Source organism: Pinus tabuliformis, chromosome 8 (assembly GCF_031772625.1).
Source record: "Pinus tabuliformis cultivar Carrire ecotype Pingquan chromosome 8, CPIR1, whole genome shotgun sequence".
NCBI lineage: Eukaryota > Viridiplantae > Streptophyta > Pinopsida > Pinales > Pinaceae > Pinus > Pinus tabuliformis.
This window is the reverse complement of record NC_142294.1, coordinates 1,436,864,449-1,436,892,147: the sequence shown is the minus strand read 5'-3', so window position 1 is coordinate 1,436,892,147 and position 27,699 is coordinate 1,436,864,449. Positions and strand designations below refer to the sequence as shown.

Genomic DNA, 27,699 nt, shown 5'->3' with positions numbered 1-27,699 from the left:
TTCCGCATAAATTTATTCTTCAAGAAAATCTATTGTCCGATCAGGAGAAGTGAAACTTCAAAGCTCATGCAATTTAATTTTTTTGGCGTTGTTTTCACGACACCGATAATAGTCAAGGAAAGCTGCCGCCCGGCATTATTGCGGATCTCTCCACTGAAGGCCTTCTATATAAATTCATTCATCATTCATCACACAACAAATTATTATCTAGCATCTGCCCAGCCAAAGATAGAAAGAGACATGGCCACGGCTATCGCTGCAACTCGCATCCAGAAATTCAAAACCTGCAACGCAAAATTCCCAAATCTGGTGATTCGGCCTACGGAATTTTCTGCCGCCGCTAAAGAAAAAGAGGGCGATGCCAGGGGGCCACTCCGCTGCTATTTTCCGGCAACAAAGAGGCCCGTAATTCTGCCGTGGATCTCTGTCTCCATCTCAACCAATACAGCTACGGGAATGCTCCAGGTAAGATAATCTCCGCCAATTAATTTAAGGAAAAAAATTACACCTAACAGATGCTGTAACCTTTTTGGTTTATATATATATATAGAGAGATAGAAGGAATGATATTTTAATATCTATGGTTTATATATATATATATGAATGAATGATATTTTAATATCTATGAGATTATTGGATTAGTTTTTTTGTTTTTTCTTTTTGTAATTCAATTATTTTCTTACTGATTCGCTGACCCAATTTTCTAACAATGTCCTCATTGAAAAGACAATGCCAGGAATTGAGGCTAACATACTGTCATAATTGTCTTGATGTCTCTCAAAGCATTTCATTCCAAAATGAATTGGTTTTCAGATTCCACTGTCCCATATGTGTAAAAAGACACACCCATTCTTCTCAAGCTTCTTTAGGTCTCTTCCACCTTCCCCTTTCACACTAAAGTTGATGTGACTTAGTTCTTAATTGAGCAATAAGAATTTTTGCTCTCCATTGAATGTTGGCTCCAATGTACTTTTTTTTGTTGGAGATCACAAGTGGGGTTGAATTAATGAACATAGTGCTTCTTCTTTCTACCCAATTGTTTTCCCCATATACCCTTTACGAAACTTCTCCATAACAAAATTATTTAACTCCTTGCTATTTGTTGGACATGCATTGAGGTAAATATTTCATTTTTACCTCTATTTGTTGTTTTGTCTCACCCATTTCTTTCTTTCACTCATGCCTTCATTGAAGATAACTTTCTGCTATCTACCTACTCCCATTTGCTCAATTCCAAAAAAAAGATACTTGATTAGAGGCATCATAGCAATTCTTTGGATGGGAGTTGCCCCTAAATTCACTCAACATTATCTCATAAGGAACTGAACTTTTTATTGCACCATGTCCCTATTTCACTCAACATTATCTCATAATGAACCGAACATTTTATTGTGCCATAGCAATTGCTTCAATGGGCGCTGACTTTGTTTCACTCAACATTATATTATAAGGAACCAAACTTTTTTATTTTGAACTTGCTCATAATCAAGGGTTTTTGGATTTTTTCAATTTGTTTTCATTTTGAAACAGGGTCGCTGCTAGCCCATAGCTCACACCTATATAATATCACTAGACAAACTAAGAGTCCAAAAATCACTTAATGTTGCCTCTCTACATCTGTTTTGAAGTGCATATAATATTTTGCACCCAATTAAAATTCTCTTCTATCTGCAATCCTCCCAATTAAATTTCTTGTGGTATTCATTTACTTCTTCGAAATGTTATCTTCGAAAAAAACATATACTACCTTTCCTTCCTTCTATTATGGAAAATTATTATTTTAACCCTACAGATATTAAATTGTATTCACTAGTTTACAAAAATATTAAAAAACATATATATGCACATGCTTATAATGATTTAGATCTATGGCTTTTAAAATGAGTCTATTGTTTGTACAACCGCTATAATTTTATAATTTGGTTACGAAAGCTAAGGGCCATAACATTTTGTTAAAGTCCGAGGAATGTTAGTTTTAAAATGCGTCTATTTTTTGTACAACCGCTATAATTTTATAATTTGGTCACTAAAGCTAAGGGCCATAAACATTTTGTTAAAGTCTGAGGAATGTTAGAAATTGCCATGGAAGAAATTCGACGAGTGAAGCAGATCTGACGGCTGTTACGAAAATTAATTAACTGTCATGTGTGATGTGTATGAAAACTACAACGTAGAGTTTTTGCTGTGATTCGATCTCGCGCCACTGGAATCATCCCTGGATTGGATTTTGTTCCAATAGCTCGGCTGCAAAGTATATTTACATCGAGTTTCAACCAACAACACAATTGTTATTCCACTCCAGGGTGGCAATCCTATTCGTGTATCACGATTTGAAACTAGAGACTTACCTTTTAAGAAAAAACATTACAGTTATATTATTTACCATGAAAATTAATTATTTTATTATTTCAGTTAAACTTAGTTTAAAATGAGGTTAATTCTAATGTTGATGGAGAATCTTATCAAAAAGAAATCTCATTCAATACATCAAAGGCAGAGGCAAAGGATGGGATTTACTTTTACTCATAAAATATTTGAGAAAACTAAAGATTCATCGACCTCTACCGTCAATTATGTTAAGGAGAGAAAAATCGTCAATTATATAGAGAAAAAAGTATTATTATTTTAATAAATTATAATTATATATAGATATATATATTATTAAATTTATTAACTATTGTTATTGGGAAATTAGATGAGTAGTATAAATACAAAAAATGTAAGATTATCTATATTGTTTATGATTTGATGAATTTACAAGACAAAAAAAATAAAAACATTTATAAAGAAAATATTATATGAACTGAAAAAATTGTTGCATTATTAGAAATTGTATTGTTAGCATGAGCATATGTCATGTAACTTTTCATTCTACTAAGTCGTTCTCCTAACTTGGCATCTGGGGTTCTTCATTTGTGTCTGAGGTGGAGGGATCCATGCCTGTGATTCTCTTGGTGAGGGGTGTGATTTTCCTATTGATGTTTTCCATTTACTCCATTAGTTGATTTCTTATTGAGTGTTAGTGTTGTCTCAGAGGACTTTCCCCATTAGAGTTTTTGTGTGCTAGTATAGGTTGATTGTCTGCATATAGGGAAAAGCTCTAGCTTTGTTGGAGTTCCCTATGTTTGGTTTGTGGTCATTCATTTTAAGAATGGCCGCAAACCAAATCATGCTCACGAAACATGACTCTGCTCCTAGCTCTAACTCTCACTTTGGCTCTAGGCTCTAGAAATCCTCTCGACAAGATAAAGGAATTCAAAGGAATGGAATTGTGGGGCTATGAAAAATCATACCTAGATTTAATGCCTAATCAAATATCACTTGAAAATCATTTGATGATAGAAGTTTGGCTAAAATTGCAATTAAAATGAACCTGGTATAATTATACAAAATTTCTACAGATCCTTTTTTGGGAGAGGAGGAACTCAATCCTAGTATGCCCATACTATTTATAGCACTAGAGTTTTTTTGAGGAATGCTCTTTGCCAGAGTAGACACAGGGTTTGGAACTATTATAAGAGAAGCAAGGGAAATGACAATATCATTACATTCACTAAGGGGCATAATGGTGTCTTTGCAAGTGCTTGGACAGGGCTAGGACTGTTTTTGGTCAATGGATTGTCCTAATGGATTGTTACTAGAAAAAAACTCCCACAGACATACCATGTCATTAGTAACGAAGGATTTGAGGGAACTAAATCAATCCTTTCCTTGTTGCTTGTTGGTTATCATGATAAAATTATGAATGGTGATAAACTAAGAAGAGTATTTGAACAATATCTAAGAGATGGAGCCACAACTGAAGCCATCACCATAACCAGAGCATTGACATGGTTTGTTATGATAAAAAACATCAGTAGCATGCTCATCATGGAAATTTATAGAGTTCTTATTTATGTTGTTTCTCCTATGGTAGCTATGAGCATGATAAAACTAAGAATGATGATAAACTAAGAAGAGTATTTGAAGAAGATCCAGGAGATGGAGCCATAACTGAAGCCATCACCATAAACAAAGCATTGACATGGTTTGTTATGATCAAAAACATCAGTTACATACTCATCATGGAAATCTATAGAGTTCTTTTTTTGTCGTTTCTCCTATGGTAGCTACGAGCATGATAAAATTAAGAATGGTGATAAACTAAGAAGAATATTTGAACAAGATCCAAGAGATGGAGCCGCAGCTGAAGCCTTTTCCATAACTAAAGCATCAACATCGTTTGTTATGATAAAAAACATTAGTAACATGCTCATCATGGAAATTTATAGAGTTCTTATTTATTTCATTTCTCCTATGGTAGCTATGAGTACACAAAGAGGTATTTAAGCCAGTTTTTGAGATGAGACGAAGATCTATAATATATGCATAGACAAAGAAACGATCATCGGTTTCATGGCTACTCAAAGTGGCATATATGAAAAACTTAGAAAGGTATATCTAATTGGTTTTCCAATGAAAAGTATTTTGATACCAAAGTATGGAAGGTGCTTCAACACATAGAAAGAGAAGCATGGGCATATACCACATGGACAAAACCCTAGGTGAGTGAAAGATTTCTACATACCTGATAGTTTTAGAAATAGCCACAAACATGTGGCTCTCACGCAATCGAGAAATCTAGGAAGGTACATGCTTTGATACTAGTATTAGATAGTCAAGAATGGAGAGTGTATTTATATAATCATGTGATGCATTTCTCATTAGAATAATTACACATAAATAAATTATTTTATGATCTTTGGTTTCATCTTCCAAGAGGTCTCTTGGACTCTTGATGGCTCTTTACAATCTCTTTAGACTCTTCATGTTCTTTCTCAAAAGAAAAATGCATTCACCATAATCCTTATGGATTAGGTTTCAACCATTATTATATATAATTGACTTGGTAAAAACAATTTAAAGTCATCAATTGGATATAACTTGGGTGGTTAAAAGGATAAGTTATAAGTTGCATAAAGATAGATTAATCCATGTTAAGGTAAGCTTTGATAACCATAAATATCACACACTTAGTAATACTCTAAGTTTAAAGGGTCGCGCTTTGATAACCATAAATATTGCATTCTTAGTAATACTCTAAGTTTAAAGGGTCGCGAATATTTATAAATGAATACTTCATTCCAAAAGACTAAGTTAAATCAAGTAAAGAATTTGGAAAGGTAGAATAAGCCATGAAGGAAGGGAAAAGGGAAATAAGTATGAATAGAAAAAATATTATTAGCAATGTAGACCAAAAATATAGTAATAAATAGGAATTTGGGACACTTTGGATCCTCTCTTAAAAATCTTGTGGCTTTCCATTTATATTATATTACTTATTGAAACTTGAGAGCATGTAGAATCTAAGATCCCTAACATAGAAGGACTTGTCTTATGTATAACACACCAATTTATAATGCCTATAATTAGCAATGTGTATTGTAAGTATAATGTATGGAAATTCTAGGCAATGTGTATTGTAAATATAATGTATGGACACATGCCAAGCAATATGTAAATTATGTTTAAAAATAATAAAATAAAATACATCACCAGTCGTAGACAAACACAAATAGAGTCATAGGAGCTATGTTTTCACAGGAGAAAGGGATCTAAGGGGAAATTATACATAGTTATTAATCCTAAGTCACCTTTTGTTACCCTCCATCCCACATTTACCCAATTTCGCTGACCTTCCGAGGTAAACATGAGACGAAGAGTTACTATGACATGACCTGACCTCCAACTTTCAGTTATGGAAGTGGGGCCAACACTGACAACTTACAGACATCCCTCAAGGCTTACAAGACACTCAAGGGCCAAATAACCACCTCAGGTGACCAAACCCTAAGTTGAAGCTACTTTTCTCACAACTTAACCCCCAAACACATGAAAAATCCCATAAGGGTTCAGTTATAGGGCTCCAACCGCACACATGACACCGCTTACATGTGGTTATAGCCCAAAACTTCTAGTTCAGAGGGTGCAGTCCTAAAATCTAAGCCACAATTCTAGGCCAGCCTCTAGACCACTACCCAAAATTGTCTGAGACTTTCCAAAATCATTATTGGCATGAGGAAAAATCTAAACATTCAAACTCGAATCAAGAGATTGACCTAGATTGCCTATAACACACTAGACTTTTTGTCAAAGACTTCAAGAAACATGTAAGCTACAGGTCGTGAATGCATATATGATTATAATAGTATGAGATTCATCTAAGAATTACCAAGAAGGCTTTACTCCCTCTCCACATAGCTACAACAACACTTATTAGTCCATACATTCATCAATCAATTGATAACTAAACGATTCATGAAAAGAGCCATGGATGGTACACATCATATAACCAGAAAAAAACCAACATAGAAACTATAGAAACTCACCCATATTATCACCAACATAATACTACAAATGCTCATAGATCACGATAATAAAATGTCTTATATTAACATAGGAAACTACCAACCAAGTCAAGAACTTCCACGTACCACCCAACCATAGATTGGGCTGAACCAAATCTATCTTTTAGTTAATCACCCCCACACCATATTCCAAGCATGAATGTGGGATATCATGGAATAAACCAATACAAAACCAAATTGGGGCTTCCAAATGCCAACTGCCTCAACCCTCAACCGGTGATTCCACCTCACGGTTGGACGTCACTAACACCAACCAGATCGGCCTCTACCCAAGTTGTCTAAGGCTCCAGGAACTAGTAACTCAACCCATAACCTTCTAGGGCTCTAGAGTATTTATTTAACCCAGCTCCAGGGACTAGTAAATCAACCCACCAAGGGCTCTAAAGTGTTTTTCCCAACCTGGGCTCCAGGACTAGTAACTCAACCCAAGTTCTTCCAGGGCTTCCTGAGCTTTTGTTCCAACTCATAGTCATAAGGAATTACGAGCACTAATAAGAAAACAATCAAGTGGAAAAAACCCATAACACCATGGTTATCCAGGAAATGGAAAGCCAAGGCTAAAACCACTATCAATTCAGGCAATCCTCCATGCCAATGAGAGCACATAACTAGAAATCACATGCATATACCATGCATCCAAACATCAGAAAGGAAATCACAAATGCAACATGTTACCTACAAATAAATCTAGTTGTAGTCATTGATCCACCTGTTCCCTTACGTTTTCCTACTTTCCTTTACCTTCTTTCTTTAATCCAAGTGAAACTAGAGTGCTCCAGGCATGCTCCAATATATCTCTAAGTGTGCAAAAGTATGAGAGATTGAGATAACAGAAGTGAGCTCCACCCAAAAATTGTCAAAAGGCTCAACTAAACTATCAAAAGCTATGAATTAACCTAAAGAAGCCTTTTTATCGTTAAGGCCTCTATTTTCTTCATTTTCCTCTATTTTTCCTTCAATTTCCTTCTCGTAGCTTCATGATCCGGATTATCCACAGTTTCTTGTTCATTTTGCCAACGTTTCAAACCCCAAAGGGGGTCCATCATCAGGACAAAACAGAAGAATATGAATGAGAAATTATTCTTGAGAGAAGAGAGCAAGACCAGGTTATAAATAAGCTAAGAACCCTAATTTTTAATAATGGCCGACACATGATATAATTTTAATTTGATTAATTCTTTTTTATTAATTAAATTAGTTTATTATTATTTTACTTTTATGAATTTTTAATTTAGTTAGTAAATTCTTATTCTTTAAAAATAAATTTGTCTATTTTTAATTTAGTTAGTAAATTCTTATTCTTTAAAAATAAATTTCCTTCTCATCCAAGTTTATTTCTCTTCACCTTCCTTTTCTCCTATTTTTATTTATTTCATAAATAAAATGCCAACTATTGCCATATTGTATTTTCCAATTTCCATAGCCATTCAATGATACCCATCACTATGGTTTTCCCAACATTCATCTTGGAATATGTGTCCCATGACCATGGTCTTATTTTTTTTGTATTTACATAGAAAATCAACCAGGGGGTTGTTAAAAACCCCTCCTCCTTAGCAGAACACTGTGGACAGTGTTCAATGACACCAATAAATCAACAAAACACATGCTTCCCATGGAGATTTATAACACAAATCGATGCAACATTTACATCATATCATATACCAAGTCAATGACCATCATAACATGAACACCATATTGCTTATTGGAGCTTTATAACACAGCTCGATCCGGTGTTTACAACATACATATGCTTAGAAATATGAAAAACTCAGAATCAAACACGTATATACCAAATAATATCCACTCAACTGACGAATAAAGAAGGATACATAGCCTACATTTGACCATCCATCTCCCATGTATCTTGATCGTGCCCAAAGTCCATCCACTACACTTTAACTTGCTCGATTGCTCTGTTCGAGAGCATGAGATGTTTCTGCTACAATATGCCTTGTGGTTATAACTAGAATTATCCCTCTAGTTCCACCTGCAATACAGACCAATTAATCACATGATCAACATCTTAGACATATTCCTAAGCAATGAAAAAAGGAAAACATTATGGACTTTCACTATCGAAGGCAATGCAAATCGGTAGGATACTGGTCCAAACCTCTCAAGGATCTCAAAAGGCCCACAATATTGAGGTGCCAATTTGGCACATGATCCAGTCCTCAAGGAGATCTTCTTGCTCTTGATGCAGAAGTACACATGTTCCCCAACCTGCAACTCCTTAAATACCCTGTGTTGATCTACATAAATATTCATCCTGTCATGTATTGCCTTCAAATTACTCTTAATAACTTGCATTTGTTATTCCATCTTGGCCAACATATCGGATCTAATCAATACCTTGTTGATTGAATCACTCCAACTGATAGGAGTATTACAACTCTGCCCATAAAGTTCCTCAAACATATTCATCTTCAACAACTCCTGGTACCCATTTTTATAGGAAAACTCAACCAGTGGTACATACTCTTCCCACTTCCTCTAGCGATGCATAATGTACATCCTTAGAATGTCCTCAAGGATCTTATTAAACCTCTATGTCTGTACATTTTTCTATGGATGCTAAGTTGTAATTTTCCCAAACCTACAAACAACTCTTTCCAAAACCTAGAAGTGAACTTGAAATCTCTATCAGATACAATCTTCTTAGGAACACCATGAAACCTCACTATCTCTCTGATGAAAATTTGAGCTACCTTCTCTAGCTAAATTCGTAGACTTAACTGCAATGAAGTGTGCTACCGTACTTAACCTATCAACCACAACCATGATGGAATCATACTGCTTCGATGCCCTTGGTGAACCTATAATGAAATCCATGGAAATTGAACTGAAATGTTGGGAAAACTTGTTAATGCTACGCAAGCTCCCTCATCAATATAAAAAAATTGTGTTTAGGATCATCTCAAATTAACCAAAATGTGAGGAATTATGTGTCAAGTCATGTGTCTTTTATAAGCAATTTATGAGGTTAATTAGTTGTTAAAAACACATATACAACAAATAAAATGCAAAGAAGTAAAACACAGCAAACCCATAACACAAATATGATAAAGGAGTTCACCCCTCTTGGGCTACATCTCCTTGGACCTGCTTCAATGGCTAGGACCTCCTTGGATTAATGGTCAACGCTCTAATTACATGAAACTGTAGTGCTTCAATGGATTTGTAACCTGATCCATTGGATTCATAAGACCCAAAAACCCAAAAAATGACTTTCCAAGCTCTGCAATTGGACTTCAGCTGATCTAGGCTTTACCTCCTCTCCTGGTGGCCCTAAGCTTCCTTAAAGTTCAACGTAGAAAAATCACATACAAAAGTGATTTTCTGCCTCTGCAACCTATTCCATTGTGTTCATAACATCCAAATCATCTAGGAATGACTCTTTCTGAGCGAAAATTGGTCGAAATATGCCAAAGTTATGGCCTCTTCAGTTTTCCCTAGGAAAACTCCACCAAAACTGGAGAAACTCCAGTTAACTCCACCAAATTTAGAGTAAGGCCGATTTAGCGAACCTTCCAAATCTCTACCAACCTAATCCCCTTAATTAGTTATAATCATGGCTTAATTACTATTAAAATCACTTAGTGCGTTTAATGGCATGGTTATCGTTAAGCTCCAGCCTTCAGTTATGGGTTTTGGTCATATGGGGAGGAGGTTGGCCCACGTATTAAACTTTAAATACAACGTGCACTCATAGTTGGTTAAGTAACATTGGCGTGATGTAGTGGTAATGCGTTGTGCTTGTGCAGTGCAAGTCACGAGTTCAACTCCCCGGCTTGCCAATAAAAATTTTCCATTATGCGCGGATGCTCATAGGCCTTTGGGGAGGGACATGTGGTTGCCTCTGAGCTTGCCACATGTCACCTTCTCATTGGTCCTTCCCTAACCAATGAAAAAATCCAACACATCAAACTATTGACCATTCATACAGCACCACTTGGTGTGACCTACTGGTTGTTGACCAACCTTTGACCTGCACAATCACCTGCCATGTCAACAGTACGGACTGTGCAATGACTGTACTTTTTTTTTCAAAATTCCTCTATTTGGAAAAGTGGACAGAACACGATATCTTTCTCATACGAGCTCTGTTTTGAGTGAAATGAGTTGAGTTGGGATTGTATCACTGAGACGAATGTGGTCGTTCAGGTTTTGATTGATTCCAAGCACTTTTATTTTTGAGCAAATTTTTCCCCTAATCCAAATTTCAATCACTCCTTCCCACTGACAGGCTTTGGGACCCACAAAAGATGGTTATATTATGAGATCTGAAAAACTCTTCTCATTCCCAAGTTCTATCAATTGATTCTACTTGGAAAAATCTCCAAGATAGCCACTTGGGTTCACTGACATGCCTTGCCTTGCAAATGGCTTGGCACTTCAACCAATGTTCTCCTTTTGTTGTTGACCCAATCCAACACTTGTTGGTTTCTTGCTGATTAAACACCCTATTGTACCAAAGCGATCCCTCGATGCTTGGAAAGCTGACTGGTGGCCTTCCCACTGAGAATCATGTTCCTCCTTTGTAACACATGCATTCTATGCAAGCTTCTCCTTGGAAACCACTTTTCCAAGTTAAGCCCATCTGAGTGAACTATAGCAACGAGTTCCAATATCAGTAATAAAAAGAAAATAAATTACCATTCTTTTACCTCCACGGTTCCAAATTGCTCATCTAGAAGAATGCATTCGCCATCTCTTTCACTTCTTGGCTTCAACACATCAAATGCATTGTATACCATTTGATATTTTACAAGGGCTACAAATTTTTTTGGCATTTTTTTTTCACTTTCACTTCTTGATTCCATCATCCTCCAGTATTAACATGCTACTCATGTCATGATTTTAGAATGAAGGCTAATCATCAGCCTCTTTCTCAAGTGTGGACCTTCCAAAATCCTGCAACATCTTGTCACAAAAACACCATTAACCTTGAAAAAACATTCATGCAAGAAGAACTTGATGACCTATTCCTTTTGCTTCTTCAAAGAAACAAATGTCACATCATGTGAACATTGCCATGTAATCTTACATCTTGGTGTATAAACCATTGACTAAACACAAGTCAACAAAACATGCTTCTTTAAACAATTGACTTTCAAATCAAGTAAAGGCATGTACAACAACTTAACGATTTACAACAAGAATTCCACATTCTCATGAAACAATTCGTCACATCTCCCTTCCATCTTTGGAGACAAAAATCAACTCTTCCAAATCAATATAACATGCATGTAACAACCAATCGACCACACAAGCCGACACTCATGCATGTGCAAATGATCAACATTCTCAAGTTGACAACATACATATTAACAAAGCAATCAACCAACACAAGTCAATCACTCATGCATGTTCAAGCATAATGAAACTATTAAAAATTCCACTGTTCACCCACACAAAATCTCATGCATGTATAACAATTTCAACTCTCTCACAAGTACAAGAATCCAAACGGTATGTACGAGTAATTAAAGAGTTGAAGTGACAAAATTTTTTGCAATAAAGTGAGTCAAATGATCCACTTTCGAACACCAACCTGGCGTAAACATGCAAGTTCAAGAATGCAACATGCATGCGAATTTGTAGTTTCAAATTTCCATCTTTGCTACATCTAAGTGAGCCAACATAACTCTATTTTTCCAACATCTTTCTTCATGCAATATGTAGCATACTTTTAGGAGAAAATAAATGCATCAATAAGGAAAAAATTTCATCAATTATCAAAAGAAATGCAAGGCCTTAATTGGTTAAGAAATCTAACCATCTCTTTCCAAACCATTTCCATGGCACTTCTTTCAGCTGCACTTCATCATGTGTATCATCCTGACCCACATCAATTATAAAATCCTCTTTTCCATTCTTGGCAAAATATCTCTCCACCTTTAAATTTCATGGATGACTTTTTGGATTCAAATTCCAACAATTGTCTACAAGATGACCCTGCTTATGGCAATGACTACAAAATAATTGCATCTTCTTTTCAACATGATTTCCATTATCCAATGGACCTTTGGTTTTCTGTCTCTTTTGTTTTGAAAGTTTCCTGTGTATGGCTATCCTCTTCCAACACCTCAAAACAATATGGTTATTCAAACCACAAAAGGAACATGTAAAGTTTCTCCAAATCTTATGTGAATATTTACCATGTTTATCATAATCAAAGGAAACTTGATTAAAGGCATATTTATACCTTCACATTCACCTTTTTCGCCTTATTGAGGAGGTGAATTTGATGAAGTAGTGGCTCTCTTCGGGATACCAACAATGGTTTCAATGAACTTAGAGCTTTCAACATCCTCTTGTTTTCCATTTCCACTAGTTGCATGCTTTTGAGCATCTTCTTGAAAAGTGGGTATAAAACTTTTGCATTCCTCATGAACACAAACTTCACAAGCATGTAGTGAAAGTCCTTCTTGGAAAACCTTCATGTGCCTCCTTGGTTTTGGAGCATTCTCCATCATGTTGGCCATAACCAAGACCCAAATACCTAGGCCTTTCCTCAACAAAAATTGGCTCAACTATACCTTGTGCATGTTTGCCTAACCCTTTACCTTCATAGCCCATCTTCATCAATAATTTGGACCCTATTCCTCTAGTGTGTCTTTCAAAAGCACCAAAACATTCATTTTGAGAGGAAATTGAAGATAAAATTGAATTGCATACCTCATTTTCATGCACATACTTGGCTAGGGTTTCCTTGGCATCATGGAGTTGAATCTCCATCTCATGCATCTTTTCAAGAAGCTCTTGCTTCTCCTCCTTCATGGCCATCAACTCCTCTTGAAGTATAGTGTTCTCCTTCCTATCTTCATTCATCTCTTGCACCATATCTCTCATGATGATAATCTCTTGCAACATCTCTAAATCAAAGAGTCTTGCTAAGGAAGATGGATTAGAAACATCACTTTTTGAAGCTATCATCACACTTTTAATGCATAAAAAAGATTCACGCATAAACTTGCACACAGTTAAATTCTCCTTGCACAAATACAAAACCAATAGCTAATTTTCTAGCTAACCTTGGCAAACCATCTAAGGGTTAAAATGAGCTAACAATGCTTTGATACCAACCTAATCTAAAATATTGGGCAAACTTCTTAATGCTATGCAAGCTCCCTCATTAGTATAAAAAAATTGTGTTTAGGATCATCTCATATTAACCAAAATGTGAGGAATTATGTGTCAAGTTATGTGTCTTTTATGAGAAATTTATGAGGTTAATTAGCTGTTAAAAACACATATACAACAAGTAAAATGTAGAGAAGTAAAACACAACAAAATCATAACACAAAGCTGATAAAGGAGTTCACCCCTCGTGGGCTACATCTCCTTGGATCTGCTTCAATGGTTAGACCCTCTTTGGATTAATGGTCAATTCTCGTATTACATGCACATGAAATGCTCCAATGATTTTGCAACCTCCTCCATTGGATTTAGAAGACCCAAAAACCCCCAAAAATTACTTTCCAAGCTCTGGAATTGGACTTCAGCTGATCTAGGTTTGACCTCCTCTCCTGGTGGCCCTAAGCTTCCTTAAACTTCAACGTAGAAACATCATGTACAGAAGTTCCTTTCCGCCTCTGCAACCTATTCCATTGTGTTCAGAGCATCCAAATCATCGAGGAATGACTCTTTCTGAGCCAAAATTGGTCGAAATATGCCAAAGCTATGGCCTCTTCAATTTTCCCTAGGAAAACTCCACCAAAACTAGAGAAACTCCAGTTAACTCCGCCAAATTTGGAGTAAGGTTGGATTTAGCAGACCTACCAAACTGTTGCCAACCTAATCCCACTTAATTAGTGATAATAATGGCTTAGTTACCATTAAAATCACTTAGTGTGTTTAATGGCGTGGTTATCGTTAAGATATAGCTTCTGGTTATGGGTTTTGGTCACATGGGGAGGGGTTTGGCCCTCTCCTCCCCCCAACCAACCACATATTAAACTTTAAATACAATGTTTTCTTGTAGTTGGTTAAGTAACATTGGCGCGGCATAGTGGTAATGCGTTGGGCTTGTGCAGTGCAAGTCACAGGTTCGACTCCCAAGCCTACCAATAAAATTTTTCCATTACGCACTGATGCTCATAAGCCTTTGGGGGGGGGACATGTGGCGGTCTTCGGGCCTACCACATGCCACCTTCTCATTGGTGCTTCCCCAACCAATGAAAAAATGCCAACGCATCAAACTGTTGGCCATTCATATAACACCACTTGGCGTGACCTCACTGGTCATTGACCAACCTTTGACTTGCACAGTCATCTGCCACATTAGTAGTACGTATTGATAATTATGCAGTGACTGTACTTTTTGTTTCAAAATTCTTCTGTTTGGCAAAGCGAATAGAATGTGAGATCTTTCTCATACGAGGTTTGTTTTAAGTGAAACGAGTTGCATTGGGATTGTATTGTCGAGACGAACGTGATCATTCAGATTTTGATTGATTCTTAGCACTTTGATTTTTGAGCAAATTTTTGCCCCTAATCCAAATTTCGATTAGAAATGACCTCCCATTTCCACTCTGTAATCGGAATCAGCTACAATAAACTGCCTGGATGCTTACACTATGCTTTTACCTGCTGACAATCCAAACCTCACAACAAAATCAACCACCTCTTTCTTCAAGTTCGGCTAATAGTAGAATTGCTTAACTTTTGTCATTGTCTTCTAATATCTTGGGTGATCCTTATCTTTTCAACTACCAGAATTAACCAATACATTTTACTTTTGTGATGTTAGCAGAATTGCATATGAAAGAGTATGAAAATCCACATTTTCATACTGTAAAGAAGATGAAACATAATGACAACCATCAAATCAAATAACACAAACACATTGATAACAGAGTTCACCCAGTGTGGGTTACATCTCTGGACCCTGGTGTCAAGAGTGGGGAGGTCGCTTCATTAAATGTTGCAAGATTATGATAAGTACATAGTAAATTATTTTTCATTACAAGGATAAATTCCCTCAAGCAGAGTGACATGTCTCTCCACGAGACGTTCTTAGGAACTCTCACTCAAATGGGCCCTCCTTTAGAATGACAAGCTAATAAAATCTCACATGAAGTGGCATACAAGTATCCCTCAACATAATGGTAATTGGGGATCTCAACAACAAAAACATCATCTCATCAAATCAGAAGAAAAGCATGGAATTACTACATCATTTACCTCCACTTTTGGTATGGCTAGAAAGTACAAAGATCAGCAAACAAAATGGACTACACTACTGAATTCATGGCGCAAAATTGTGTCAAACGACTATAAATTTTACGCCTTTCTAACACCATCAAATTTTGGACCCTCAGGAATCTCAAAGATTCCCCCAAATATTCCTTCCTCAAGATGGCCAAAAAATTCTTTACTTGGATGAACATTTTGAGCACACCACAACTCTCCCTACAAAATTATGTGAAAAATGATTATAAAGTCGACATCATTCTGTCTTTGTCAAAAATCAACTTCCAAGGGAATATTTTAGATTCCACAAGATTCTACAAATATTCCTTATTGATAGTCGCCTGAATTCCTATTGCTTAGATGGGGAAAAAGACCACACCATCATGCTCCCTACAAAATTATGGTTCGTTTAAGTATAAAGTTGGCATGAATCTGACACTGTGAAAAATCACCCTCTATGGAATATTTTAGATTCCTCACTACATCATAGAATATTCTATGGAATATTCCCCCAAATATTCTCCACCTCAAAACTTGTGCCTACTCTTAGCTGGGTTCCATCTGCACCTGGTTCCATTCAATGCTCCTCCTATGCAAGTTAAATGGTATTTGTTGATGTTTAAATAAAAAGTGTCGAGTGAATTAACCAATTAATTTGTTGACTTAGTTGATTGGGTAGCGAAATGATGTGTGGGAGACCCGGGTTCCAATCCCACAGTCCTCCCCATTTGGCACTCGGTGTATTTAATTTTGGTGGTGCATCTGTTGGCAGTTTCGTTTTAACGGTGTGCAATTATGTTAATCGTTGAGCGGTGTTCACACATGGCATATGATTTGAGCTACACATTTTAATATGCCATTGGTTATGGGAATGCCACTAGCGGGCCATCCCACCGATCGGCGCATATTCGACACCGGTCAACCCCCATTGTAACATAGCCACTTCTCGAATCGTAGGGTAGGGTCTCGAGTTAGCCACGAGCCCCAACCCATATATATATATATATATATATATATATATATATATATATATATATATATATATATATATATATATATATATATATATATATATATGACGGGTATGAGGGGTTGCGAGACCGATAGGCCCACCACCATTTTTTTAAATTCTTTTAATTTAAAAAAAAAAAATTGGTCAAACATTTTCCATCGATTTTTGGGGTTACGAGAGAAATTAACGAGGCGACAAATTCACTCGTTCTGACGGTTGAATTTCGTCTGGCAGAAAATTCCAAATTGTTGCCTTGTTAGTGGTTGTCACTTGCCCAACTCTGACTATAACTTTTTCCAGCTATAACTTGAGCATACGAACTCGGATTTGAGTGTTGTTGCCAACAGATGAATCAAGACGATGAGCACTACGATCTGGTCCTAGTTTCACTTCAATATGGTGACTTTGATTTTTGAGCTATTCTAAGCCACTACTGAATTTTGAGTGTGTACGGAGCCACCTAGATCACCGAGTGACCTCAATACGGATTGACATTAAATTCCCTCAAGATAAGCTTCTTGAGCTCATTATTGTTTGACACATAGATCTTATCCCTAAATCTGACTAAACCATCTATTGTGAGATGATAATCCACATCCTGATCACTTGTACCCTGTTGTTGTAACCTATGCTTAAGCTACATATACCTTCTATCCTGTTGTCCTACCTACAAGATTCTCTCCTGCAAGATTGTCCCATAATAACTTACTGCGAAAATGTGATTTACCTACACTCTTATGCTAAGAGCATTTGCAACCATGTTCTCCTTTCCCTTAATGTACCTGATCTCAAAATCAAACTCACTGAAAGCAGCCAACCACCTAGCCTTACTGGGATTCATATTAGGTTGGTCAAACAAGTATCTCAACCCACTGTGATCATTCATTAAAACAAACCTCTTGCTAAGAATATAGTGTCTCCATATCTTTAATGCATGAATGATAGCTACCAACTCAAGATCACGAGTCACATAATTATGCTCGTACTCATTCAGTTTTTTTGATTCGTTGCATACCAATTTTCCTTCCTGTATCAAAACTCCACCAAGTCCTCTCTTGCAATAATTTGTACACACGAAAAACTCTTTATCTAGATTTGACATCTTTAGAATTGGAGTGTTCGTAAGCAACTGCTTCAACTGCTCAAAACTAGCTACACAATCCTATGTCCATTCAAACATATTTCGTTTTCTCTGCAATCATGTAATAGGATAGGCAATCCATGAGAAGTTTCAAATGTACCTCCTCTATTAACCTGCTAATCCCATGAATGATCTGACCTCATCCACATTCCTAGGAGTTGCCCATTCCATGATAGCTCTGATCTTTTCCGGGTCCACTACTATATCTTCCTTGGAAACAACATGCCTTAAGTAATGAAATTATATCTGAAAGAAATTGCACTTACTAAAATTGGCATACAATCAATGCTCTCTCAACAATTTTAACATTGTTGCTAGATTTTTTTCATGTTCTTCATCATTCCTAGAATATATCAATATGTCATCAATAAATATTATCACAAACTTTTCCAAAAAAGGATGCAACACACTATTCAACAAACAAATGAAAGTAGTTGGAGCATTAATCAAACCAAAAGAAACCACAACAAACTCATAATGTGCATGCCTAGCCTGTAATGTGGTTTTGTAGATCTCCTCTTCTTTGATGAGTAACTGATGATATCCTAATCTCAAGTCAATTTTCGAGAACATTGTTGCTCCCTTCAACTGATCAAACAAGTCATCGATCTACGACAAATGATACATATTCTTGATCGTCACCTTTTTCAACTCCCTGTGATCAATACATAACCTAAGAGTACCATCCTTCTTCTTAACAAACAACAATGGTCCTCCCCAAGACAAAACACTTGGCCTAATATATCCCTTTTCAATCATTTCCTTCAACTACAACTTCAGTTCCACTAACTCTGAGGTGCTCAACATGTACAGTGCCTTTGATGTTGGTGTTGCTCCTAACATTAACTCAATAGAAAATTCCACTTCCCTATAAGGTGATAACTCTAAAATATTTGATTGAAATACATCTTTAAATTGCTGCAAATATAGGTACCTCTTCAAGACTTCAGCATGCTCAATATCCTTCCCTTTGTCACTGGAAATATGAACTGCAAACAATACACACCTTTTCATGCTACTCCAATTTGCCTGCATAGTTGTAACCATTCTCACAGATGTAGGCTTCTTCTTGCCCTACAAGATTATCTTCTCGTCATTCTCTTATCTTCATCATCATCCAGACACTCAATAACCTTATCATAGCAATCCACTTTAGTCTTGTGAATGTACAACCAATCCATACCCAACAACATATTATATGATCCCAATGGAAGCACATTTAGATACACTGATGTAGACATATTTTTCAGCTCAAACGCATAAGATTTCACCCAATGATGAACTATTTTCTTAGTACATGTAACCAATTGCACCATGGCAAGACTCTGCATGCACTTCTTTATTCAAGCAACACTTATCCACTAGGTCGAGACTGATATAACTATAGTTAGATCTGGGATCAATCAAAATAGAAACAACTTGATCATAAGTCTTACCTTCCATCTCAATAATAGATGTTTGATGATCATTTTGCCTATTATCCAATGCTGCATAAATATGAGGAATACTTTGTCCAACATCCCCAACTGTCTGTGCCTCCTCAACACTGTAAATCTAAGGTATGCCACCCTGATGTTGTGGACAATCTCTCCTACCTTGATCCTTGCCATAGGTCCAACACTGCAAAGGCTTCCTGCCATCACCCTTGTTCTGCTCCTCATACTGGAATCCTTGTCCTATATCAACTGCATTGAATTTCTTGCACGGTGTTAGATTCTCCTTGTTACATGTATCCTGAGGTCTTCCTCTCTTCTTATCCCACTTTCCCTTACTCTTGTCATTACCTTCCTAACCCTACTTAGGCTCCAACCTATGCTTATACTGGTCATAACAATGTTTTATCTTCCCAATTACTTCTTCCAATGTCCTAGGCACATCGTACTCAATCCGATCTTTAAATGCTAAAGGAAATCCACTAACGAATCTTTGAACCTTCATATTTTCATCCTTAAGATATGGCACATACCTCAATCGATCCAAGAACTTATTCATATACTCTTTTTTTGTCATCGATCCCATCTTCAACTCATAGAAATATTTAGCCTTACCATCATAATATCTCTCTAACAAGTACTTCTTCCTAAAAGTCTCTTGAATTTGTGCCAACTCAACTCCTTTGTCTTGATGCCTCTAACACACTTTAAACCTTCCCACCAGATGTATGCTTTCCCTTTGAGACTAAAAATGGCTATCCTGACTTTCATATAATTTTCATAATCATGTAGCTCGAAAAATTTCTTCATCCCAAGTAACCATGCTTATGCATCTTCTGGTTTCTTTAGCTCTCCATCAAATGTAGGAGGCTCAGATTTCTTGAAATCATCTAATAAGTAATGCTTCTCACCCCTCCTGTAAGGATGATAATGATGATGACCATTTTGTTTCTCTGGTCCAGAACCAGAATGGAATCCATAATCACTACCTCTATTGTAAAGTGTATCCAACCATCTTCCACCTATGACCATGTCATCTCTGTATCAACTATGCCCCGGTCGAGATCTGCTACCATATGCCTTTAGACATCTCAAAGTATTTTTTATGTCAGGAGAGTACTCATCTTTGTGTTGCTCATCTTATCTATAAGGAGAATCTCATAAATTGTAATCCACCATTTTGCTAGTCATTTTTGACCCTCTTCTTCTTGCAAACATACCATGTTAGATAACGAATAATAAACATAATCAACATACCTCAGTGAAGTTTTTGGGAGGCTATCTCATCTACAAAATCAATCCATATTAACACAATATATATATGTATATGTTTTTGGGTGTGTATTATATTCTTTCCACGACTAGTTGCACACGTGGGGGGCTCATTAGGGGGGCGGTTGCCCCCCCTATTCATTGTGTTTGGCACAATAGGAGGGGTCATGGGGGGTACAACCCCCCCTGTTTGGGGGTTTCAAAGGGGTGGTAACCCCCCTACATGAGGTCAGGGGTAGCACCCCAGGAAAAAAAATTGGACCCTATATTAGGTGGGCGGAACTACCTATAGTTTTGTGCATGGTTTTTGCACATGGTTTTGGGCATGATGGTTTTCTTCCCATGGTATTTTGTAGATCTGGTCATGGGAACTATAGTTATGTTCTAATCCAAGGTTAAAGGATTGGCGTTTATGAATGCTTCAAAATGTATATATATATGTATTGTAACATTGAAAGGAACATAATGAAAAATCAATCTGGTAGTCCCGGTTTTGGGATCCAGGGAAAAATCTCTGTGTATTTGTTTTATATTCTCATCATTGTTTATTTTCTATTTTTAGAATTCATCTGCAGGTAATTTCTGTACAGGGTTAAAACCTACATTTGGTATCAGAGTTGTTTCAGCTTCAAGGGGATGCCTTTGCTATTAAGGGGTTTGTCTTGGGCCTATGGTAGACCTTGTTCAGTGGGATATATGCAGGATCGATTTTTGCAGTGAAGCTCAAGATGGACGATCTGCTGGTCGATAAATATTAGTGGATCGCAGTATATCCGAGTACTAAACCAACAATAATATCAGCAGAAGACTTGGCGAAGTTGGATCAGAAGGCAAAGAGCACAATACAATTGTGTATCTCATATTCAGTATTGTTGAATGTATCAGGGGAAGCTACATCAAAGGATTTGTGGATCAAGTTAGGGACTTTGTACAAATCTAAGTCTCTGGTGAAAAAATTGTTCATGCGAAAAAAGTTGTATAACCTGAGGATGAAGGATGGAGACTCGATGACAGAGCATCTGAACTCCTGTAATATTGTGGTAAGCCAGTTTTTAACTATTGATATAAAAATTTTAGATGAATATAAGTGCATCAGTTTGTTGTGTTATCTACCAGATTCATGGGATAATCTGGTTGTTGCAATAGGTAGAAATACAACTACCTTGAAGTTTGATGAAATTGTCTCATCCTTGTTGTCGGAGGAGATGAGACAGAAACATATGGAGAACTAGAATGGAGATGCCTTGTCTGTACAAGGGCGGTCCCAAAACAGAAACAAAAATAAGTCCTCAAGTGGGAGATCTAAATCTCTAAGAAAACTTGTAAAGGTATGTTGGAAATGCAGAAAGGAAGGGCACTTCAAAAAGGACTATAGATCTAAAGCTCCTCAGAAAGGAAATGGATCTGATGATGCTCCTTCTGTAGAGATGATAACCACCTTAGATGAATGTGGGGATGTGTACTTGGCTTCTTCTTCAAGTACACATGTAGATCATGAGGCATGTTTGATTGACTCAGGAGCATCCTTTCACTTCACTCCCCATTAGGGGAATTTTGAAGTCTAAAATGGGTCTCCTAAGGAAATTATAAAAAATATTGGAAATAATAAAATAATAGTCGAAATAATAAAATAAGATTAGATTACATCATCAAATTTTAGAAGGAAAAAAGAAAAACTATTTTTTCAACTCGTATTTTCAACTTATCTCCCTATGGGTTTACTCAAATTTTGAGCAGCAACACTTGTTGGATGAAAAATTTCATTCCTCATCCAAGGAGTACCCATGTTGCATACTTTTAATGAACCCTGCTACATGAAAAATGATAAATACATGAAAAATGTGATTGCAATCACGTTTTTTCATGTATTTCATATTTTTCGTGTAATAGGGTCCATTGAAAGTATGCACCATGGGTATTCCTTGGGTGAGGAATTAAATTTTTCATCCAACGAGTACTCCCACTCAAAATTTGAGTAAAACCTTAGAGAGGTAAGTTGAAAATAGGAGTTGAAAAGTAGTTTTATTATTTTATTTTATTTTTAAACCTTTTACGTTTTTACTCCAAAAATGGTGAATCATCCCCCATGGTTAACAACATCATCTTGAATCCTATTGGTTCTTATAAAGTTTATTTTGGTTGTACATTTTTCTTAGGAGGCCCATTTTAGACCTCAAAATTCCCCTAATGGATAGGGAGTGGTTTTGCAAGTATGAGAAATATGATGGTGGTGATGTTTTCTTATGGGATGATAGAAAGGCTAAAATCGTCGAATGCGGAAAAGTCAAGCTGAATTTGCAAGGTGGAAGGATTAGAACACTTCCGAGTGTTCTGCATATTCCTGCATTAGCCAGAAATCTATTTTTTGTAAGAAAGATAGATGATGTAGGTGTAAAAAAAATGCTCGAGAAAGATACCTACAAGATGGTTCGGGGATCACTGGTATTGATGCGAGGAGTTCGTATTGGGACTCTGTACAAGCTTCTTGGTAGTATTGTTATTGATTGGTGCAACAACTCTGTGGCTTCTGAAAGTGGAGTAGAAAATATAGTGTTCTCTGGAGAAAAGACCATGCTATGGCATCAAAGGCTTCAACATATGGGAGAGAAGGGCCTTCGAATACTTCATGGTAATGGTATGGTAGAAAGTATGTCTAATTGCTCTCTAGATTTGGATTTCTGTGAACATTGTGTTATATGGGAATCAGAATCAAGTGATTTTCCCCTCTGGTGCGAAGAGGGTGAAAGGGATATTAGAGCTTGTGCACAGTGACGTGTTTGGACCTATGTCGGTTCCATCACTGGGTAAGTTTGTGTACTATTGTATCATTTATATATGAATTCTCAAAGAATACATGGATAAAATTTCCTCAGGAAGAAATATAAATTCTTTGACAAGTTTAAAGAATTTAAGACTGGTGGAACATCAGGCAGAGAAGAAGATAAATGTGTTGAGGACAAATAATGGTGGAGATTTATGCAAGAAGGATATGTAAGAAGTGTGGTATAGGATGGCAGAAGAATGCTCCATACACACCTCAACGAAATGGAGTCGCAGAAAGAATGAACCGAACTTTGATGGAAAAGGCAAGAAGCATGCTCAGTGGTGCTAGGTTAGGACAAGAATTTTGGGTAGAGGCAATGGAGACTACATGCTACCTGGTTAATAGACCACCTTCATCAACGTTGGAGGATAAGTCTCCACATGAGGTATGGACTGGTAAGAAACCCTCTCTTTCACATTTGAGGGTATTTGGTTGTGATGCATATGTACGTGTTCCAAAGGAGAAAAGAACCAAGTTGGATAATAAATCTGAAAGTTGCATCTTTATTGGGTATAAGGATGGTTTAAAAGGTTATAAGCTTTGGAACCCAGAAACAATGAAGGTTGTATGGAAGACGAGATGTGGCATTTAGAGAGGTGAAATGCGTTATTAAACATGAAGTCCTACCAAAGGAACCTGAGAATATAGAGTTTGAGCTAAAGGAGGAAGAATCAGACTCTACAACAAAACATGAATCAGAAGATTAAGAGCGACAAACTCCAGTTGTGAGAAGATCAGTTCGAGAAAGAAGGCAACTAGAAAGGTATAGTCCATCTTATTTCTATTCAAATTTTTCTTTATCTTACTAATGATGATCCCAAAATTATCAGGGAGGCAGTATATTCATAGGATGGAAAACTCTGGAAAAAGGCCATGGTTGATGAAATGACATCTTTGGACAAAAATGAGGCTTAGGATCTGGTGGATTTGTTGGCTAGAAGGAAACCCATTGAAATAAAATGGGTGTTTAAGAAGAAGATGAATGCAGAAGGCAAGGTGGAGAAATACAAAGCTCGATTGGTAGAAAAAGGTTATTCCCAAGTGTCGAGAATTTATTTTGGTGATTTTTTTCTCTTGTTTCCAAGGTAGCTTCTATTGGATTACTTTTATATGTTGTTGTTTCTTTTGATTTTGAGGTAGAACATATGGATGTGAAGACATCATTTCTTCATGGGGATTTGGAAGAAGAGATCTACATGAAGAAATCTGGAGGCTTTGTGGTGAAGGGAAAGAAAGAATAGGTATGCAAGTTAAAAAAGTATTTGTATGGGTTAAAACAATCACTAAGGATGTGGTATCAGAAATTTGATACATATATATGGGGACTTGGCTTCACCAGAAGCATAGTGGATCACTGTGTGTATTTTAAATTAATTGGTGACTATGTTATTTATCTGGTCTTTTATGTGGATGATATGTTGCTGATTGGAAATGACAAAGAAATTATTTAGGATTTGAAGACCAAATTTTCCTCCAAATTTGACATGAAGGATATTGGTGTTGCAAACTATATTTTGGGCATGGAAATTAGACGAGATCGGGAAAAGATGAAGCTCTGGTTAAACCATAGAAAGTATGTCGAGACAATACTGCAGAGGTTTAATATGCAGGATAGTAAACTAGTGAAGGTTCCTATTCCTATTGGCGTAAATTTATATGTTGAACAGTGTCCCAAGACACAAGAAGGGGAAGATGACATGTCTCGTGTTCCATATGCAAGTGCAGTTGGTAGCCTGATGTATTCAATGGTCTGTACTAGACACGACATTTCACATCCAGTGGGAGTATTGAGAAGGTTTATGTCAAAACCAGGGAAGGAGCATTGGACAAAAGTGAAGCGGGTTTTAAGGTATTTGTGTGGCACTAGTGATTATGGTCTGTGCTACCAAGGAAGAATAGGATTGGACAAATTTTTAGACATACATGGCTTTGTTGATGTAGACTGGGCTCAAGATTTGGATTAGAGAAGATCTACAAGTGGGAATGTATTTAACCTATTTGTAGGAGTAGTTAGTTGGATGAGCAAGAGACAGTCTGCAGTGGCACTTTCAACTACAAAGGCAGAATACATGGCAGCCACTCATGAAATCAAGGAAGCAGTTTAGTTGTAGAGATTATGTTCAAGTATGGGGTTAGTACAACGAGCTATAAGGATATACTGTGACAACCAAAGTGCAATTTTCTTGGCAAAGAACCTTGTTATCATTCAAAGATAAAGCACATTGATGTTCAGTATCACTTTGTGAGGGATATGGTTGGGGACCAAAAGGTGTTGTTGGTAAAGGTGGACATTTTGAAGAATGTTATAGATGTATTGACGAAGTCTGTGAGCACTGAGAAGTTTTTTTGGTGTAGAGAAACAATGGGCATTGCAAGGATGGACCAATGAATAATCTCTCCTTTGATCCTCTGTGTGGAAAAGAAAACAACAATTGGAATAATGTTGGATGTGTGTTATATTCTTTCCACAACTAGTCACGCGTGGGGGGCTCATAGGGGGGGCGGTATCCCCCCTATTCATTGCAATGGGCGCACCAGGGGAGGCAGCCCACCCTGTCGAGGGGTTTGAGGGGTGCAATATCCCCCCTCCACACGTTGCCCCAAGAAAAAAAATTGGACCCTATATTAGGTGGGCGGACCTACCTATGGTTTTCTTAATGGGTTTTGCACATGGTTTTGAGCATGATAGTTTTTTGCCCATGGTATTTTGTAGATCCGATCAAGGGAACTGTGGTTATGTTCTAATACAGGGTTAATGGATTGGGGTTTATGAATTCTTTAACATGTATATATATGCATTGTAAAATTGAGAGGAACATAATGAAAAATAATCTGGTAGTCCCAATTTTGGGATCCAAGGGAAAATCTCTATGTATTTGTTTTATATTCTCTTCATTGTTTATTTTTTGTTTTTAGAATTCGTCTACAAGTAATTCATCTACAGGGTTAAAACACACACACACACACACACACAAGATGTATATATATATATATATCATGAACGGTAACCATAACCATGACAACATGCATGTAGCCCATCCAGTCCAAGTATTTTAACCTAGAAGTTATGATACTAATATGTAACCCTCCATCCCATATTTAACCAATTTCACTGACCTGCCATGTTAAACATGAGACGAAGAGTTACTATGACTTGACCTAACCTCCAAGCTTCAGTTATAGAAGTTGGGATGACACTAATAACTTACAAAGATCCCTCAAGGGTTACAGGACACTCAGGGGCTAAAGAACAACCCCAAGTGACCAAACCATAAGTAGAAGCTACTTTTCTTACAATTTAAACCCCAACCACACAAAAAAAGTCTGCAAGGGTACAGTTATAGGGCTCTAATTGCATGCATGACTCTTGGTGAGCCCCAGTATTGCAGCAATAATGTTGCAATTCCTGAGACTCCCTTTTTTAATTTTATCAACCCGGTAGTTCGTAACAAACTTGGAAGCGATGGTGCTATATGCACAAGTACTAGCTCTTGCCGCAGCTGTCACTTGGTCAGCTGGCACAAGTCCGCTAGGAGCTTAAGCCAACTTCTATGAGCTCTTAGAAGAAGCTTTTTAATTGATGGATGAAAGCTAACTCGAAGGAAGCTAATCTATTTGCGAAAAGAGATTGAAAAACTGAAGGAAAACGCAAACCCTAACAAACCCTAATTCTACTAGCTAGTCCTACTGATGCAAAGGAGAGAAGACAAACTACTGAAAGAGATGCCATTACCTCTATGAAGGTAATATACATGTGTCTAGACTACCTCTATCTGAAGAAAACATCTTTTTTGTATTTTTGATTAAGTCGTCAGTTTCATCATGCATATGCTTTCACTGTTCTTTGATTGTGCAGGGGTGGATCAAGGAGGAGAAATGCTTGGAAGAGGTCAGAAAGGTTCAGAGAGGGTCTAAGGAGTCCCTAACACCCTTCCAGAGAGTTTCACAAAGTTTGGCTATCAAGAAACCTCATTTGTGAGCTTCTACGGGAAGTCTGCAGGGGTTCTACAGGATGTTCAGGAATTTCTACATGATGTTCAGAAATTTCTACAGGATGTTTAAAAATTGGATTTTGGAGGATGGGTGAGTGAGGTAAGATGCATGAATGGATATGGAGGTAGGATAGGGGTCTGAAGTGGCCCAGGGACTGGTGGATGGAGTGGTGAGAAGGTGTAGATGGCTAAATTGGCTCAAAGAAGGCTGAAACAATGATTGCACAAAAAGGTAGGGTTACGTGGGCAAGAGGACAGATGTGAGACGAGGAACCTAGCTAGGAGATGGAGCATATGGCTCTGATGAAGCTTAGGTGGATGAAAGAGTGGTAGAGATGCTCTGCACCGTATACATTCAACTGAATCAACAAAGTCTTGCAAGTAATCAAAGTCTTAGCTAATCTAATCTAACTAACA

General features: G+C 37.0%; 1 pseudogene; it reads left to right on the top strand.

Moving 5' to 3' along the window:
- Positions 1–240: 240 nt before the first annotated feature.
- LOC149241081 (uncharacterized protein At4g18257-like) overlaps positions 241–27,699 on the top strand; it is a 50,450-nt pseudogene continuing 22,991 nt past the window's right edge.